A 16556-nucleotide genomic window follows, 5' to 3' on the forward strand; every position below is an offset into this window, starting at 1 on the left:
CATCGTCTCCCAGATCATAACTCCAGGTGTAGTTCCGGTGTGTCTAGCATGCAGACGGGTTGGCTGCAGGTCTTAAGCTGGTCTTCATCTAACCAACACACTGCACCGAGGCAGAACAAGCACTGACAAAAGGACATGTCCTTTTGAAAAGTGTCATCATATTTTAAACTTGTCACAATTTTTCATTTTTGTTGGCAATTATGGTTTTCAGTGGTAACTTATGTCAAAGCATGTACGGCATGTGATACCTCTGTCATAATTTTTCTGCCCTTCATGGTAGTTTAAACCAGAATTTAAAAAAATTTGTACATGCTGTGGACCATAACCTAAGCAAGATGTTCCCAACAGTAAAGTGATGGAATATTGCTTATTTGAATTGCAATAACTTTAATTACTGGAAATATCCTCGCTATTTGGATAAAAATTTATATCCTCTCTAAGCCTATCAGCATATTGCGTCCACTGGCTGCTTCTTACAGCACACACTAGTCCAATTTCAGTTGTGTATGTGCTGCTGCTGTTGGGTATGCGTCTTTAAGAAATGGTGTGACCGATAGCTGGAGGAGATATGTGTACCACTGACAATGAATGGAATGCTTGACCATCATCCATCAGATATATGCGTGACTTCTTCGATTTTCGACTTCAGGCGGGCCGGCTCTGGACCTTTGGCTGTGGGTCTACCGGTATTTCCCCCTTGGTCGGACGCTATGGCGTGGGCGGGAGAGCCAATAGACAGCAGCCAACGGCAGCGGCAGTTGTTTCTTAGCAGTCTGCCTGCATAGTCGCATAGAGACGATTATGGGCAAGACTAGATATAGCTTTTTTAAGTTTATTTTCAGTGAAGTGTGTACCTCTGTGACTCCTGTCCACTGGCAGGGAAATTGTTTACTGTGCAATTTAGCAGTGTGTTGTGGGTAGTCATATTATGAGTTTACACTATTTCTTCACGAGTATACCATAGGCTGTTTTATTCCAATATCACACTGACAACGCAGGGATAATGTAGAATTGGTATGTATTTGTCGAAGTGTGCTATTTGTTTAATGTAGTATCAGAGAATGTTTGTTAAAATATCATACCGTCCTGGTTGTTTATATATTGCTCTGTGATAGTTGCGCACTCTCGTTTTTTACATGTGTGTCATCAGAGAAAATCACTCAACTTGTATGCAGCTGAGGGATGTGTCTTGTTTATGCCACTGTTTTTAACAAAGTACTACATAATACATTAACGATAACACAGGAATGTGATCCTTGTAGCAATAGTTTGTTACCATTGTTCACTCTCATTCTGAAAGTAGGTATGTTTGGAGAAATTGGCTAAAACTGTAACAGCAATGGGACTGGGCGTACTTACAAATACTCAATGCTCTGCTGCTAATTGTGTTAATTAACGTACGAAACTTAAACATGGCCATTTTGACCATTAGTTATGGTAGAATAGGCTACCCTTTTTAAGTAGAATAACACCGAGCTACACACATATTGCCTACAGAAGTGGATGAACTAATGTTTTACAGCATCATGCAGAACATGCCATGACATGACAAAATTATTGTAATTCAGCCACACACTGCCTTATCTCATAAATTATGGTAATATTGACAACCATTTTTTAAATAAATTAATTCAGTTGCTGGTGCTCCATGATCCTTCCTCTTACTCCAGCGTACACGGCAAGACTGATGTGGTCTACGCATTTGATCTAGTGATACAAGTGGGAGTGAGGAGGGGTTAGCTTCATTCTTAACGATCCAGTGAGGAGGAGAGGGGGATGGGGATCTCTAATGTACCACGTACCGTTGCCTCAGGTGTGGGCAGAGCAGGATTCTCTGTGGGGAGGATTGTGGGAGGTGACCTTAGAGATAAGCTCAGTTGCTTCATGTGTGACCTTTCACTGGAAATGGCCTTGAGATAAGATCGTTATCGTGGATAAAAAGTACTCTGTCCCTCTACTGGTATGGGTTCCACGATTCTCATACACGTATTCGCATTTAGAATGATTATCAGCACTGGCCCCAGGTCCAACCAGTGCAAACTACTCTAGACAATGATCTCGCCACTTTAAAATTATACTTGCGCCAAAACACATTCCGTTGAGAACAAATCCATAGTCATCCATCAGGTGAACTCACTCCCATATGAGCTGGAAACCATGTACCATGACATACTAAGGTAGAAACAATCTTTCGCTCTTTGAAAGACCCATGGTAGACTTGTTCCCACAGATGTAAGGTTTGTGAACAACGGCGTCTGGTAAGCAATACTACTATGAAATCCCAGTTAATAATCTTTCGATGATCCTTCTGTTATTGTGGAATATCGTCTCAGTTATGTGACTCGATTTACGGTATCCTGTCAGAGAGGCCACAGTTCATAGTAATTGACAGAAAATCTTCCAGTAAAGCAGAATTGATTTCTGGCGTTCTCCATGATAGTGTTACAGCAGGACCTCTGCTATTCCATATACCTTACCTACATAAACGATTTAGGAGACAAATTGTGCAATTGTCTTAGGTTGTTTGCAGAGAATTCTATCGTTTATCGTCTAGTAAAGTCATCAGAAGAAGAAAATAAATCGCAAAACGGTGCGAAAATTTGCTATTGACCCAAAATAATGAAAAGTGGAAAGTCATCGTCATGAGTGCTAAAAGAAATCCGCTAAACTTCGGTTACACGATAAGTAAGTGAAGTCTAAAGGCCGTAAATTCAACTAAATATGTAGGAATTACAATTACGAACACATTGAATTGGAAAGAACATACAGCAAATATTGTGGAGAAGTGAAACCAAGTGCTGCGTTTTATTAGCAGAACACTTAGAATACGTAACAGATCTGATAAAGAGACTGCCTAAACTACGCTTGTCCATCCTCTTTTGGAGTACTGCAGCGCAGTCTGGGATCCTTACCAGGTAGGATTAACAGATTACATTGACAAATTTCAAAGAAGAGCAACACGTTTTGTATTATCGCGAAATAGTGAAGAGAGTGTCACTGACGTGCTACAGGATTTAGGATGGACATCATTAAAACAATGGCGGTTTTCGTTGTGGTGGAATCTTCTCACGAAATTTAAATCACCAACTTTCCCCTTCGAATGCTAAATTGTTTCATTAACGCCGACCTACATAGGGAGAAACGATCATCACAATAAAATAAAGGAAATCACTGTCCACACCGAAGATATAGGTGTTCGTCTTTTTCGCGCGCTGTTAGAGATTGGAATAACAGAAACTTACTGTGAAGGTGGTTAAATGAACCCTCTGCCAGGCAATTAGGAGTGATTTGCGGAAATCCATGTAGACGTAGATACAGATGTAAATGCACTGACCCGAGTTGTAACGGAAGTTCTCAGCAGTAGTTGACATGAATATCTGACAATACAAAGGGTGTCGTAAAACTATACGGTAAAAATTAAGCAAATACAGAGTATCCTAAACTGAGCACTTGAGGTAAACAACTAACTATCACACCCAAGTATTTAGTTTTTATTACTGGCGTAACCAATATGCAATTTGTATGCTGACATTTTTAGACCTATTCCTGTGTCATCGGTGTCCAGAACAACTGTTAATAGTTACAGCGACTCACATTGATTGCTCTGTTGAATGTTGTACTACGAGACCAGCAGCTAGGACTTTCTCAGTCATTTTACACTCCTGGAAATGGGAAAAAGAACACATTGACACCGGTGTGTCAGACCCACCATACTTGCTCCGGACACTGCGAGAGGGCTGTACAAGCAATGATCACACGCACGGCACAGCGGACACACCAGGAACCGCGGTGTTGGCCGTCGAATGGCGCTAGCTGCGCAGCATTTGTGCACCGCCGCCGTCAGTGTCAGCCAGTTTGCCGTGGCATACGGAGCTCCATCGCAGTCTTTAACACTGGTAGCATGCCGCTACAGCGTGGACGTGAACCGTATGTGCAGTTGACGGACTTTGAGCGAGGGCGTATAGTGGGCATGCGGGAGGCCGGGTGGACGTACCGCCAAATTGCCCAACACGTGGGGCGTGAGGTCTCCACAGTACATCGATGTTGTCGCCAGTGGTCGGCGGAAGGTGCACGTGCCCGTCGACCTGGGACCGGACGGCAGCGATGCACGGATGCACGCCAAGACCGTAGGATCCTACGCAGTGCCGTAGGAGACCGCACCGTCACTTCCCATCAAGTTAGGGACACTGTTGCTCCTGGGGTATCGGCGAGGACCATTCGTAACCGTCTCCATGAAGCTGGGCTACGGTTCCGCACACCGTTAGGCCGTCTTCCGCTCACGCCCCAACATCGTGCAGCCCGCCTCCAGTGGTGTCGCGACAGGCGTGAATGGAGGGACGAATGGAGACGTGTCGTCTTCAGCGATGAGAGTCGCTTCTGCCTTGGTGCCAATGATGGTCGTATGCGTGTTTGGCGCCGTGCAGGTGAGCGCCACAATCAGGACTGCATACGACCGAGGCACACAGGGCCAACACCCGGCATCATGGTGTGGGGAGCGATCTCCTACACTGGCCGTACACGTCTGGTGATCGTCGAGGGGACACTGAATAGTGCACGGTACATCCAAACCGTCATCGAACCCATCGTTCTACCATTCCTAGACCGGCAAGGGAACTTGCTGTTCCAACAGGACAATGCACGTCCGCATGTATCCCGTGCCACCCAACGTGCTCTAGAAGGTGTAAGTCAACTACCCTGGCCAGCAAGATCTCCGGCTCTGTCCCCCATTGAGCATGTTTGGGACTGGATGATGCGTCGTCTCACGCGGTCTGCAAGTCCAGCACGAACGCTGGTCCAACTGAAGCGCCAGGTGGAAATGGCATGGCAAGCCGTTCCACAGGACTACATCCAGCATCTCTACGATCGTCTCCATGGGAGAATAGCAGCCTGCATTGCTGCGAAAGGTGGATATACACTGTACTAGTGCCGACATTGTGCATGCTCTGTTGCCTGTGTCTATGTGCCTATGAAGGCAAAAAGCATGTGGAATGCCAATGCAATAGGTAATTCTCAGGATCTAATTAAAGCCTTACGGTCAGTCTGACGAAAGTGTCTGACCAAATAGCGAAGGTCGAGGACATAAAGTCAATACACAGGAATATTCCTTTTTTCCTGTACTGGTAAGTTAGATACATGCACAGTATTCATAAATCACTTTCTCAACATGGGAAAAACTTTTCGCCTACAGGAAATCATATGAGTCTCGTATACAGTGACTTTCTAAGAATGCTATCAGGAACAAACCTCCGATATATTGACAAGGGGGAGATAGAGTCAATAATGAAATCGCTGAAAACTATGGACTCTCATGGATATGTGGGGTTTCTAGCAAAATATTAAAGCACTGTGTTGCATATGTCAGCCCATTACCCAGCCACATTTGTACGCTACTGGGCATTAAAACTGCTACACAATGAAGAAATGCAGATGATAAACTGGTATTCATTGGACAAATACATTATACTAGGACTGACATGTGATTACATTATCACGCAAATTTGGATGCATAGATACTGAGAAATCAGTACCCAGAACAACCACCCCTGGCCGTAATAACGGCCTTGATACTCCTGGGCATTGAGTCAACCAGAGCTTGGATGGCGTGTACAGGTACAGCTGCCCATGCAGCTTCAACACGATATCACAGTTCATCAGGAGTATTGACTGGAGTATTGTGACGAGCCAGTTGCTGGGCCACCATTGACCAGACTTTTTCAATTGGTGAGAGATCTGGAGAATGCGCTGACCAGGGCAGCAGTGGAACATTTTCTGTATCCAGAAAGGCCCGTACAGGACCTGCAACATCCGGTCGTGCATTATCCTGCAGAAATGTAGGGTTTTGCAGGGATAGAATGAAGGGTTGAGCCACGGGTCGTAACACATCTGAAATGTAACGTCCAGTATTCAAAGCGCCGTCAATGCGAAAAGAAGTGATCGAGACGTGTAACCAATGGCACCCCGTACCATCACGCCGGGTCATACGCCAGTATGTCGATGACGAATACACGCTTCCAGTGTGCGTTCAGTGCGATGTCTTCAAACACGGATGAGACCATCATGATGCTGTAAACAGAACCTGGATTCGTCCGGAAAAATGACGTTTTGCCATTCGAGCACCGATTTTCGCCGTTGGGTACACCATCGCAGGTGCTCCTGTCTGTGATGCAGCGTCAAGGGTGACCGCTGCCATGGTCTCCGAGCTGATAGTCCATGCTGCTACAAACGTTGTCGAACTGTTCGTGTAGATGTTTGTGGTCTTGCAAACGTCCCCATCTGTTGACTCACGGATCGAGACGTGGCTGCACGATCCGTTACAGCCATGCGGATAAGATGCCTTTCATCTCGACTGCTAGTGATACGAGGCCGTTGGAATCCAGCACGGCGTTCCGTATTACCCTCCTGAACTCAGCGATACCATATTCTGCCAACAGTCGTTGAATCTCGACCAACGTGAGCAGCAATGTTGCGATACGATAAACCGCAATCGCGATAGGCTATAATCCGACCTTCATCAAAGTCGGAAACGTGATAGTACGCATTTCTCCTCCTTACATGAGGCATCACAACGTTTCACCAGGCAACGCCGGTCAACTGCTGTTAAATCTAAAATTTGGTTTTAGAAGTGCCTTAAGAACTGAAAATCCTGCATTATCTTTTCTCTGTGAGGAATCTGTCGGGTTAAACCAAATTCTGCGATCATTACGTGTCTTCTTTGATTTAGCTGAGATGTTTGATCCTATTGGTCACGAAATATTACTGCAGAACTTGGACCATCATGGAATAACGCCATTCACCACAGTAATGAGAACGGCTATGACGTGGAGTTGTATTGGAGCATGGGTGTCTCAGGAGTCAGTGTTTGGACTACTATTGTTTCTTACACACACAAATGATATGCCTCGTAATGTGACAGCTGATTTTAAAATATTTCTGTTTCTTAATGAGAGTAGCTTGGGAGTGAAGGATGGTGCAGGCAACATAGGCAATGTATCAAATAGTGTAGTCCAAGAGATAAGTTCATGACTTTTAAAAAATGAATCCATGCTAGATCACAGTAAGATCAAGTTTTTACAGTTATAACACACAGTTTAACTGAAACTGACCTTCTGATCATACGAAATGGCCATATGATATGTGAGTTTGAACGATAAAATTCTTAGGTGTTCAGATGTATGGGAAAATTCCATAGAAACACCACGTTCACGAACTCGTTCAAAAACTGATTATTGCTATATTTACCATTAGAGCAGTATCTAAAGTAAGGGATAGTCCAACACAAATAATTTGTCTCCTTTACAATTTTTTTTCGCTTATGACATATACCACTTTGTTATGGGGTAACTTTCCCCATTTAGAAAAGGTTCTTTTCACTCGGAGACGGGCAATTCGAGCAACATTTGGCAGAAGTTCACGACCTGTTGTTATTTCTGACATTAGTTTCTTAACATAAATTTCCTTTTATGTCATTTGTTGTCAACAATATGAGCTTATTGCAAAGAATTATCAGCTTTAATGCAGTTAATACTAAGCAACATGTAATCTGCCTTTGGATCATACCTCCTCGGCGCTTGTGCAGAAGGCGTACAGTATTCTGCTGCATTCATCTAAATAAGTCACCACAAGAATTATAAGTCTTTCAAGTCGAAACTGAACAATTTCTTCCGTTGTGCTGGGGAGTTCGTGGGGAAAAATTGAGAAAATTCCTGTATTATATTGTTGCTTATGCTAGATATATACTCAGAGGCTTGTCGCTTGCATAGGGCCCGTATAAATTTTATTTTATCTGTTATTAACTTTGCTTGAGTTAATTTCATGTACTGACCAGTATCATAACCATGATGGTTGGCTCCTATATTTGGTCCTGTGGAACTAGAAGTGTAAAATGAAATATGTTATTTGACTGAAGTCCTTTTCTTAGTTCCTTGAGAGCAGTTGACAGGCCAGTTTTAAGCCATTACTAATATTCAGGTTATCGAGGGCGAGCTACTACCAATGTGGGCCAAAACTCCTCAGTAGATAATACAGTTGGTTCCCAAATAAATTCTATCACAGTATGTGCTTCGTCATTCTAACATGGTGCTAGAAGCTTGCCTTGTACTCAAAATTTCGTTTTTAATTTAACTTGATTTTGTGATCACTGGAAATGAACCAAAAACTGATCGCCCAATTTTTCTTGGTGCCTGAGTGGAGGATGGTGGGAGTGGAAGCTTTCTGGCGGCTCGTAATACATCAGCTGCTGGGACAAGCCCCGCCTCCTTGTCCCAGAGCGGTCAACTTTCAGCCTGTAAAAGGAATTAACGTATAACACTTTAAAGCATCGCAGAAGTGACACGGAAGTTCATGGCGAATAATTACCAGGAGTAGGTACAGCCCCATGGCTCACTTTTGAAAATAATATTAACCGTCACTATGGACAGCACTGCACACGGATCAACACTATTCCCAACGGCTGCTTATTGTAACGGTGAACAATACAGTTACATAGCGAATGTTGGCAGCAACGGTAAACATTCCGGAGCGGTGCAAAGTGAACCGACTTCACGGATCACAGAGGGGCCAAGTAAAAATGCAATACCACTAACTTCGCACCACGTGAAACTACGTTTCATTTCTTTCTATTATTGCATATACTTAACGTTTTTGTCGATATGTGTGTATACGAAAACTCAGGCGGCCGTCATATAGGACCCAGAGTAATGTGATAACCGAAAGCCGGCTCGTGCACTGAAGGTCACGTGATCCTACGAGACTGCCGGCCGGGCAAGCAGTGGGCCGCAAGCGCACGCACGCGCACGCACGCACGCACACGCACATAGAGCGCTGCGGCGGGAGGGGCAGCCGGCTTTATCGAGCCTATCTCTACACTGGCGCGGGCCCACAACAATGGAATTGCTATAGACCCCCGCTCTGTGTCCGAGGCGATGAGAAATAGCACTAGGGTGGGGAATAAATTTGTGTTTTCAAGTTCCGAATTATCTGATGTTCCCCCTGTGGCCTGCCATCAGATATTTCCAAGAGAGTCCTCTTTGGCCGGTGGGGCCTTGTTCAACGCGCCGCGACGTAAGCTCGCACTGCCGCCTCCGCTGCGTGTTGAAACTCCGCGATCGTCTTTGAGATACAGCAGGCCCCAGTGACGCTGGGGCAGTCGTATTTAAGTTAATCGCTTTTTAAGGTTCGTCAGCAACGCGACTGCAGCAGCGCTCGACGTCTCAATTCTCGCTCCTGTGCCTGTGTGGGGGATATCTGTTTCCCTCCCTCCGTCATACTTGTGAGTGCATCATATGTTGTGACGATTTGGTAAGAAGATGACGAAAAAGATGAAAAAACAACGGAATTGTAATCAGTGCCACTCTGACTAAGCAACGGCGATATTAAGCATGACATTTTAGTACAAAAACTGATACACGTAGATTATTTCTTCCTGTTTTGTTTAATGTTTGTAAACTATGGCCATATTCATTGAGACGACAAAAGTCATGGGGTACCTCCTAATGCCGTGTCGGTCCTCCGTTTGCCCGACATAGTACAGCAAGTCGACATGGCATAGACTCAACACGTCCCCTGCAGAGATATTGAGCCGTGCTGCGTCTGTAGCCGCCCGTAATGGCGAAAGTATTGCCGGAAAAGGGTGTTGTGAACGAACTGGCCTCTCGATTATGTTCCTTTAATGTTTGATGAGATTCATATCGGGCCATCTGGGTGGCCAAATTCCCTCGAATTGCTCAGAATGATCTTCAAAGCAGTCGTGAACAACTGTGAACTGATGACATGGCGTATTATCATCCATAAAAATTCCATCGTGTTTGGGAACATGAAGTCAGTGAACGGCTACAGATAGTCTCTAAGAAGCCGAACATCATCATTTCGAGTCAACGATCACTTCAGCTGGACGTGAGGACTCGGTTCATTCCATGTAAACATAATTCACACCGCTATAGAGCCACATCAGTTCACACAGTGCCTTGTTGACAACTTGCGTCCATTACGTCGTGGGGCCTGCGTCACGTTCGAAACCTACCATCAGCTCTTACCAGCTTAAATCGGGAGTAAACTGACCCACTCGCTCGGTAGTATGCTGCCATAGCCCATTAAGGGCTACTTTCACCGCAATGTTCTAATGGTTACATTCGTCGCACGACCCACATTGATTTCTGCAGTTATTTCACGTCGTGTTGCTTGTCTGTCAACACTGACATCTCTACGCCAAAGCCGTGCTCTCGGTCGTTAATCGAAGGCCGTCGGCCACTGCGTAGTCCGTGGTGAGAGGCGATGCTTGAAATCTGGTATACCCGGCACACTCTCTACACTGTGGATCTCCGAATACTGAATTCCTTAACGATTTCCGAAAGAGAATGTCCCATGCGTCTAGCTCCATCTACCAGTCCACGTTCAAAGTCTGTTAGTTCCTGTGTTGCGGCCATAATCACGTCTGACAGCTTTCCGCATGAATCGCCTGAGTACGAATAATAGCTCCACGAATTCACTGGCGTTTTATACATTGTGTACGCGATACTACCGTCCTGTGCTTATCGCTATCTCTTAACTTTTGTCACTTCAGTGTACATTACACATTATGCCTTATTCAGCAAACTTTACTGTAATCAAAAACAATTTGTTTGGTCTTTTAGTACCGCTATCGACGTTTATGAGATTGTGACTGATAGAAAAAATTGTAAAAGCTCTCTTATACCCACAACGGTAGCATTGGTCGGTAAGTATTGCTATGGAATAAATCATGTATACGAGAGCTTAACTTGGGAATGAAGAGATGTAAAGATGGAAAAAAGATTAGAGTTTCACTTCCCATCTTCCCATCTTGTCATAGACAAGGCAAGGAGATGACGGGATGACGGAAATCGGTCTTGTTTCTTTTTTTTTTTTTTTTTCAAGGAGCTCTCTGAGCGTTGATATTTTTATTGAAATCATTCCCATATGAATAGCGGTGTCTTGAGAGCCTTTCTTCCCTTACATGAGTCTAGTGTGATAACCTTTGCGCCCTCCCGTATGTACGTAATGGAGACATAGTTGTGAAATATAGAGATTATTTCAGAAAAGAGACATGCAAGTGTATGCATGAGGCTCGCGGCTTGTCCTGCTCTTGGATAACGGAAAAAATTACTGAAAAGTACTAGCACAGCCTGTAGTGATTCATTCAACTTAACGAAGGTTAACAATAGAGCATAAGTAGGAAGATTTGCTTGTTAAATAGGAAATCTAGGAAGAAACAGCAGAGCAATCTGGAAGTACTCGGTTACTCACTAAGTGGAATCCCTTATGTTGATCGGAAAATGTAAAGCGTTAACAGCCGCCTAGCACAGATCACAAAATGCGAGATACTTAGTCGTATATTTGGCACTGACTTTTTGCTGTGGAGGACATCATATACGTAGAAGGTGGATGCAAACAGTAAACTATAAACAAATTTAATACTGTTATATAGAAGAACAGCACAAATTTGTTGCAATATACGAAAATAAAGGGTCCTTCGACAAGAGTTCCGGGTTTGCTTTTTTTTGTCGGTTGGCCACATTCTTATGTATGATTTAGGTTTCCATATCCATTCTTTTTATTGCTTCAGTCTGTATTTCTCACTTTTGTTCACTGCATGTCTAATCATGAAACAGTTTGCTTCTGTACAGTGTATGCGAATAGTGAAAACATTTTATCGAACTGATAAAATTATGCAGCAACTGTGAGACAGCTTCGGGCGATTCAAGGGCGCAAGGAAGCATTGAATGAATCAATAGTTCACAGACGTATTGTAAAGTTCAATGGAATGGGTGGAAGAGGGTACATCAAAAGTTTTGGTTGCTCTTATTCTGGTCGATCTGTACAAAACGTTATGGTGGTTCGTAATAACGTGTCTGTTAGTCAAGTGAAGTAGGTGTTTGCCACTTCCAAAAATTTGGCATGGAATACTCTTCAGTACGCTGAATTCTCCGGTGGCTATTATCACCCTTACAGAATTCTATTAACGCAACAGCTGAAAGAAACTGGTCATGAGAAAAGGCGACATTTTGTTGACTGATTTCCGAGAAGACCATAGGAAGATGATAATTTTGCGAGGAACATCATATTTAGAGACGTAGCTGAGGGTCAGAAAATCCTTGCGTTGTTCGAGACAAGAAATGCATCCTCGGCAAGTAGAAGTTTTCTGTGGTTCTGGGTGGTGCACATTATCGGTCTTTTCATTTTTTAACATGAGGTAGGTCAAGCTGCAAGTTACGGGAATCTGATATCTTGTGATAAAGAGAGATTCTTTGCATCCTCATTTTAATGGAATGGAGTTGCAACAGTTGTTTTAGCTGAAATGTGCCACCTGTCACATTTCCCGAGAAACAATTGATTTATTCTATGAGCAATTTAAGGAGCGCATAGAGGCCAACAATGGGAATCAAAGTCATGTGATTTAATACCTTCCGATTTTTTACCTTGGGGTATCTTCCATCATTGTTTTATGTCAACAAACGCTAATTGAAGAGGGAAATTCGATGTGTCTTTTGCCAACGCAAACGAAGTCTTGTCAGACAGTCATAGAGAATTTCATGGACAGAGTTCTTGCACGCACAGTTGACGATATCATATGGTAGACATTTTTTTCCGTTACTGAATACGTACATGTGGTTTGTGTGTTGTTAATGTGTGTTGGAAAAATTAAGCACATAATCTGATATATCAAAACCGGCGCTGTTTTTGAAGGACGCTATTACTGGCTTACTAAAGGAAGGAATGTGTTACTGAATCAAGTTAAAATTATTTCTGTGTATAGTAAAAAACAGCATGACAATGAGAAAACAGAAAAAAGAGACAATTTTATTCACACGCAAACGGTTTAGTATATAACACAAATAGTTGAAGAACCTGGTACATTTAAGTTCACAGACGTGAAAACGTAGGGAAAAATGTCGGAAAATAGCAAACCCTAATGATATCAATCACATTTATGTTTTAAAATACGTTTACTGGTTATATTTCCGCATTACAGGAAAAATATATGGAGGGAAATGTGATCTGCAACATGTAAACAAACCAGTTATAAGAATCGTAGAATTTCTCATGGAGGCAGTAGTGAAGGTTGAGAGTCGGAACTGTAATATATACCCTAGGTTAGTCATGCTGTATACGGAGAAAGCTGTAAAGGAAACCAAAGAGAAATTCTGAAAAGGAATTAAGGTTCTGGAAGTGGAAATAAAACTTAAAAATTTGACAATGACATTCTAAATCCTTCAGAGACTGTAAATAATTTGGAAAATCTTTTGAACGTGATGGATTGTGTCTTGAACTGCGGTCTGAACATAAATATCAACGAGCATGCTGTCTTGTCGAAAGCAGCAACTGTAGCTGTAGTATTAGGTTTTATAACAACTGTTGCTGTAATATTAGGTTTATAATTTAAAACAGCATCCAGCCATAGGTATAGCTTAAAAAGTCTACTTTAGAACAAATCTTTCTTCAGATGGCTCTTAGAGATTTTCTTAGTTTCCTGCTGCGGCCACATCCTGCATTCTTTATTAATTTTGTGCAGTGGTGTCTACTTCTGTGACACGAATTCGACGTGTATTTGCGTTAAGTATTCGAATGTTAGCGCATTTTAGCACGTGCACTATCGGAGTGCTGTTAAATTCTCTGGAAACTGCTTCAGTACACACCATTCTTTGTTTAATGGCAGCAAACACACTCAGCATTTCAACATATACAAAACGCAGCCCAGCACACATACGAACTTTAAAATGTCTAACTTGGTATCCATCCTCTTCGAGGTTCCAGCACCAGATGCCAGTAGGTGTTTCTGTGTCGTGTTATAAAAGTATAAAAGCCTTTCGTCACAAAGTCTAACAGTTTGGGGCTCTTTCAGCATCTGTTGCTGTTTGGAAGCCCCGCTGCATTTGAGTTGCCTTATGACACATATTGCGGCGAGATGCGAGTGAGAGGAATATTCATTTTTAATTACGCCGTTAGTTGGTGGAATAATTACCATTGCTAAAAGCGAGTCGATAATCGCCAAATTATATTTCAGAATACTCCAGTGGCAAGTGGTGCCTCATACATCGCATGACGGGTAGCAAACAGTGAATCGGTACAGTTTCACGGCTAGAGAGCATGCAAATTCCCCTGTGATATTACTATTTTGTCACAGACAATAGAAGCTTCCAGTTAATACGAAAGTATTCAAACAAACTTCTGCTAAGATTAATACTGTTTGACAGGAAGTGGCAACATTATTAACTAGCATGAAAATAAATGTAGTCGAACTCTAAGGAGCTTTCTGGATTTCAACAATTACGAAAACGAAACGCGAATTGTTATTTACTGTGTTTACTTCGACCAACTCCGAAAAATATGCAATCCGCCAAGTATTACCAAGGGTCACTGATTTATGAAGATACACCGTAATCAATTTTCCTAGCATCAAATGATTGTAGTTGGTACTGACGTAGTTATTCTAGTTCGATGATACTGATCTCTGTTTCTAATTTGTTATTTTACGCCAATGAACGCAGCTTTCCCTGAAATTTAAGTCGACCCGAAATTCAATCTTGTACGTAGCCCAACAGTGTGCAAACAGTGTGACTATCTGAAGACGGGAAAAACAACCAAAGATGTTCAGTAGCATAATTAATCTCACTGTGATACCGTCACTGAAGACACTAATATGAAGACTATTTACTGACAAACCGTTTTGTACATTTGTTATTTCGTGGAAGCGCGAATTCGCGGAAGGTAGGTAGGGATACCAAAAACATTATAACTACTTACGGCCTACAGGCTCGGATAGGACAGTGATAGGAGAAAATCGATCGTGTGATTTAAAAGGAATAAACCTGGCGTTTATTAAGTAGTTTGTGGAAACTACGGCCAACCTAAATCTAAATCACCAGATGAGGATTTAGACACCCTTCCTTCAGTATACGACTCTGGTGTAGGCTAAGTCACATGACATAAATTGTTACACATAGTAATAAACTGTAGGCTTTCAGCATCTCCAAATACTTGTTTATTTATGTCTGCAACGACTAAAATATAGTTAATTAGCAGACTTTTTGTTGTGAAATTGAAATGACTTCGTTTTAACTGATTAAAAAATTCTTGATTATTACGGAATTACATGATGTCGTCTGAGGAGGGCCTCCCGTCGGGTAGACCGTTCGCCTGATGCAAGTCTTTCGATTTGACGCCACTTCGGCGACTTGTATGTCGATGAGGATGAAATGATGATGGTTAGGACAACACAACACCCAGTCCCTGAGCGGAGAAAATCTCCGACTCAGCCGGGAATCGAACCCGGGCTCTTTAGATTGACATTCCGTCGCACTGACAACTCAGCTACCTGGGGCGGACTACGGAATTAGAAATTTTATTTCTTACTCACTTAACACTATCTTGTGATTAAATTCATGTGATCGTTTTTCATAGAATTTTGTGAATGTAATATGTTCGCCTTAGACTGTTATTGTATTTTCTCCTGTGGTTCAGTAACTGAATAGGGAACTGCCGGACGACAGAGACACGGTTTCAGGATTCAGTTCTCGATCTGTCCTAGCATTTTTCTGTCATTTGTCGCTTCTTGCACCTATGACAATAATTATTACATGTAAAACATACCAAGATGCACCTTGATGCGGAGTCAACTTTAAACACTACCCACTAAAACTGGCTGGGTAAGCCGTTTCAAAATTTGAAGTAAGTCAAGAGTTCAATATATATCACCTCCAGCAGTACCATACTTACTAAAGCACCCTCGAGTTCAAACCAACTTTTGGCTTCCAAACAGCCTTAACACATAACTGTCTACGTGATAACATTGTTGAGTTGGAAAAAAATACATAGACAAATGTGTGAGTGATTCGAACTCTATCATCGTTACACATTTTCGTGGGGTTTTTGGGAGCGTCCTGAAATACTGAAGTAGGTTTCTGAGTCTGTATCCCTTCGTTGGTTAGCGAGTAACTTGGCACGAACACACTCGCAAAATCTTCAGACATCACCACCGTCCCTGTCCCGTAACGACTTTCGACAATCAACGGAAAAGCATGCACACTGTTACCAATAATCATGCTCTTCTACATTTCCTACGCAATTTTTTCATTCTGACTGTATTTTGAAACAATATTCCCCCAGTTATTTCCTACATTATCCCTCAGTGCCTCCCGCTGTGGTCTCCTCATTTTGTCATAGTACATCCTCCTCCTAAGTTCCCGTTATAATGTTACACAAATTTTCACATTTTGAACGTTATGGATAAGAAAATATGTTTCTTGTATGTATTTAGGGTCGCTGGAAACGAAAATGATATGGTTTATTGGATCCCCTTTTAGGATAATGATATTTGATATATGTATTTTGCAGAAAGATATGAAAGCATAGAAAAGAACGTGTTAATTGTCGACATTCACCAGTAATCACTTAGCATGGCAGCACTCCATTTCCCATTATATTTTTGCGCCAGCACTGAACTAGCCTGGTGGAACCTCTCACCATATTCGTCACTCACATCACCACTACCTGATAGAAAGAAATCTAGACGTGATTTCAGATCATCCAGATGTTCTTTGAAA

Source organism: Schistocerca gregaria, chromosome X (genome assembly GCF_023897955.1).
Source record: "Schistocerca gregaria isolate iqSchGreg1 chromosome X, iqSchGreg1.2, whole genome shotgun sequence".
NCBI lineage: Eukaryota > Metazoa > Arthropoda > Insecta > Orthoptera > Acrididae > Schistocerca > Schistocerca gregaria.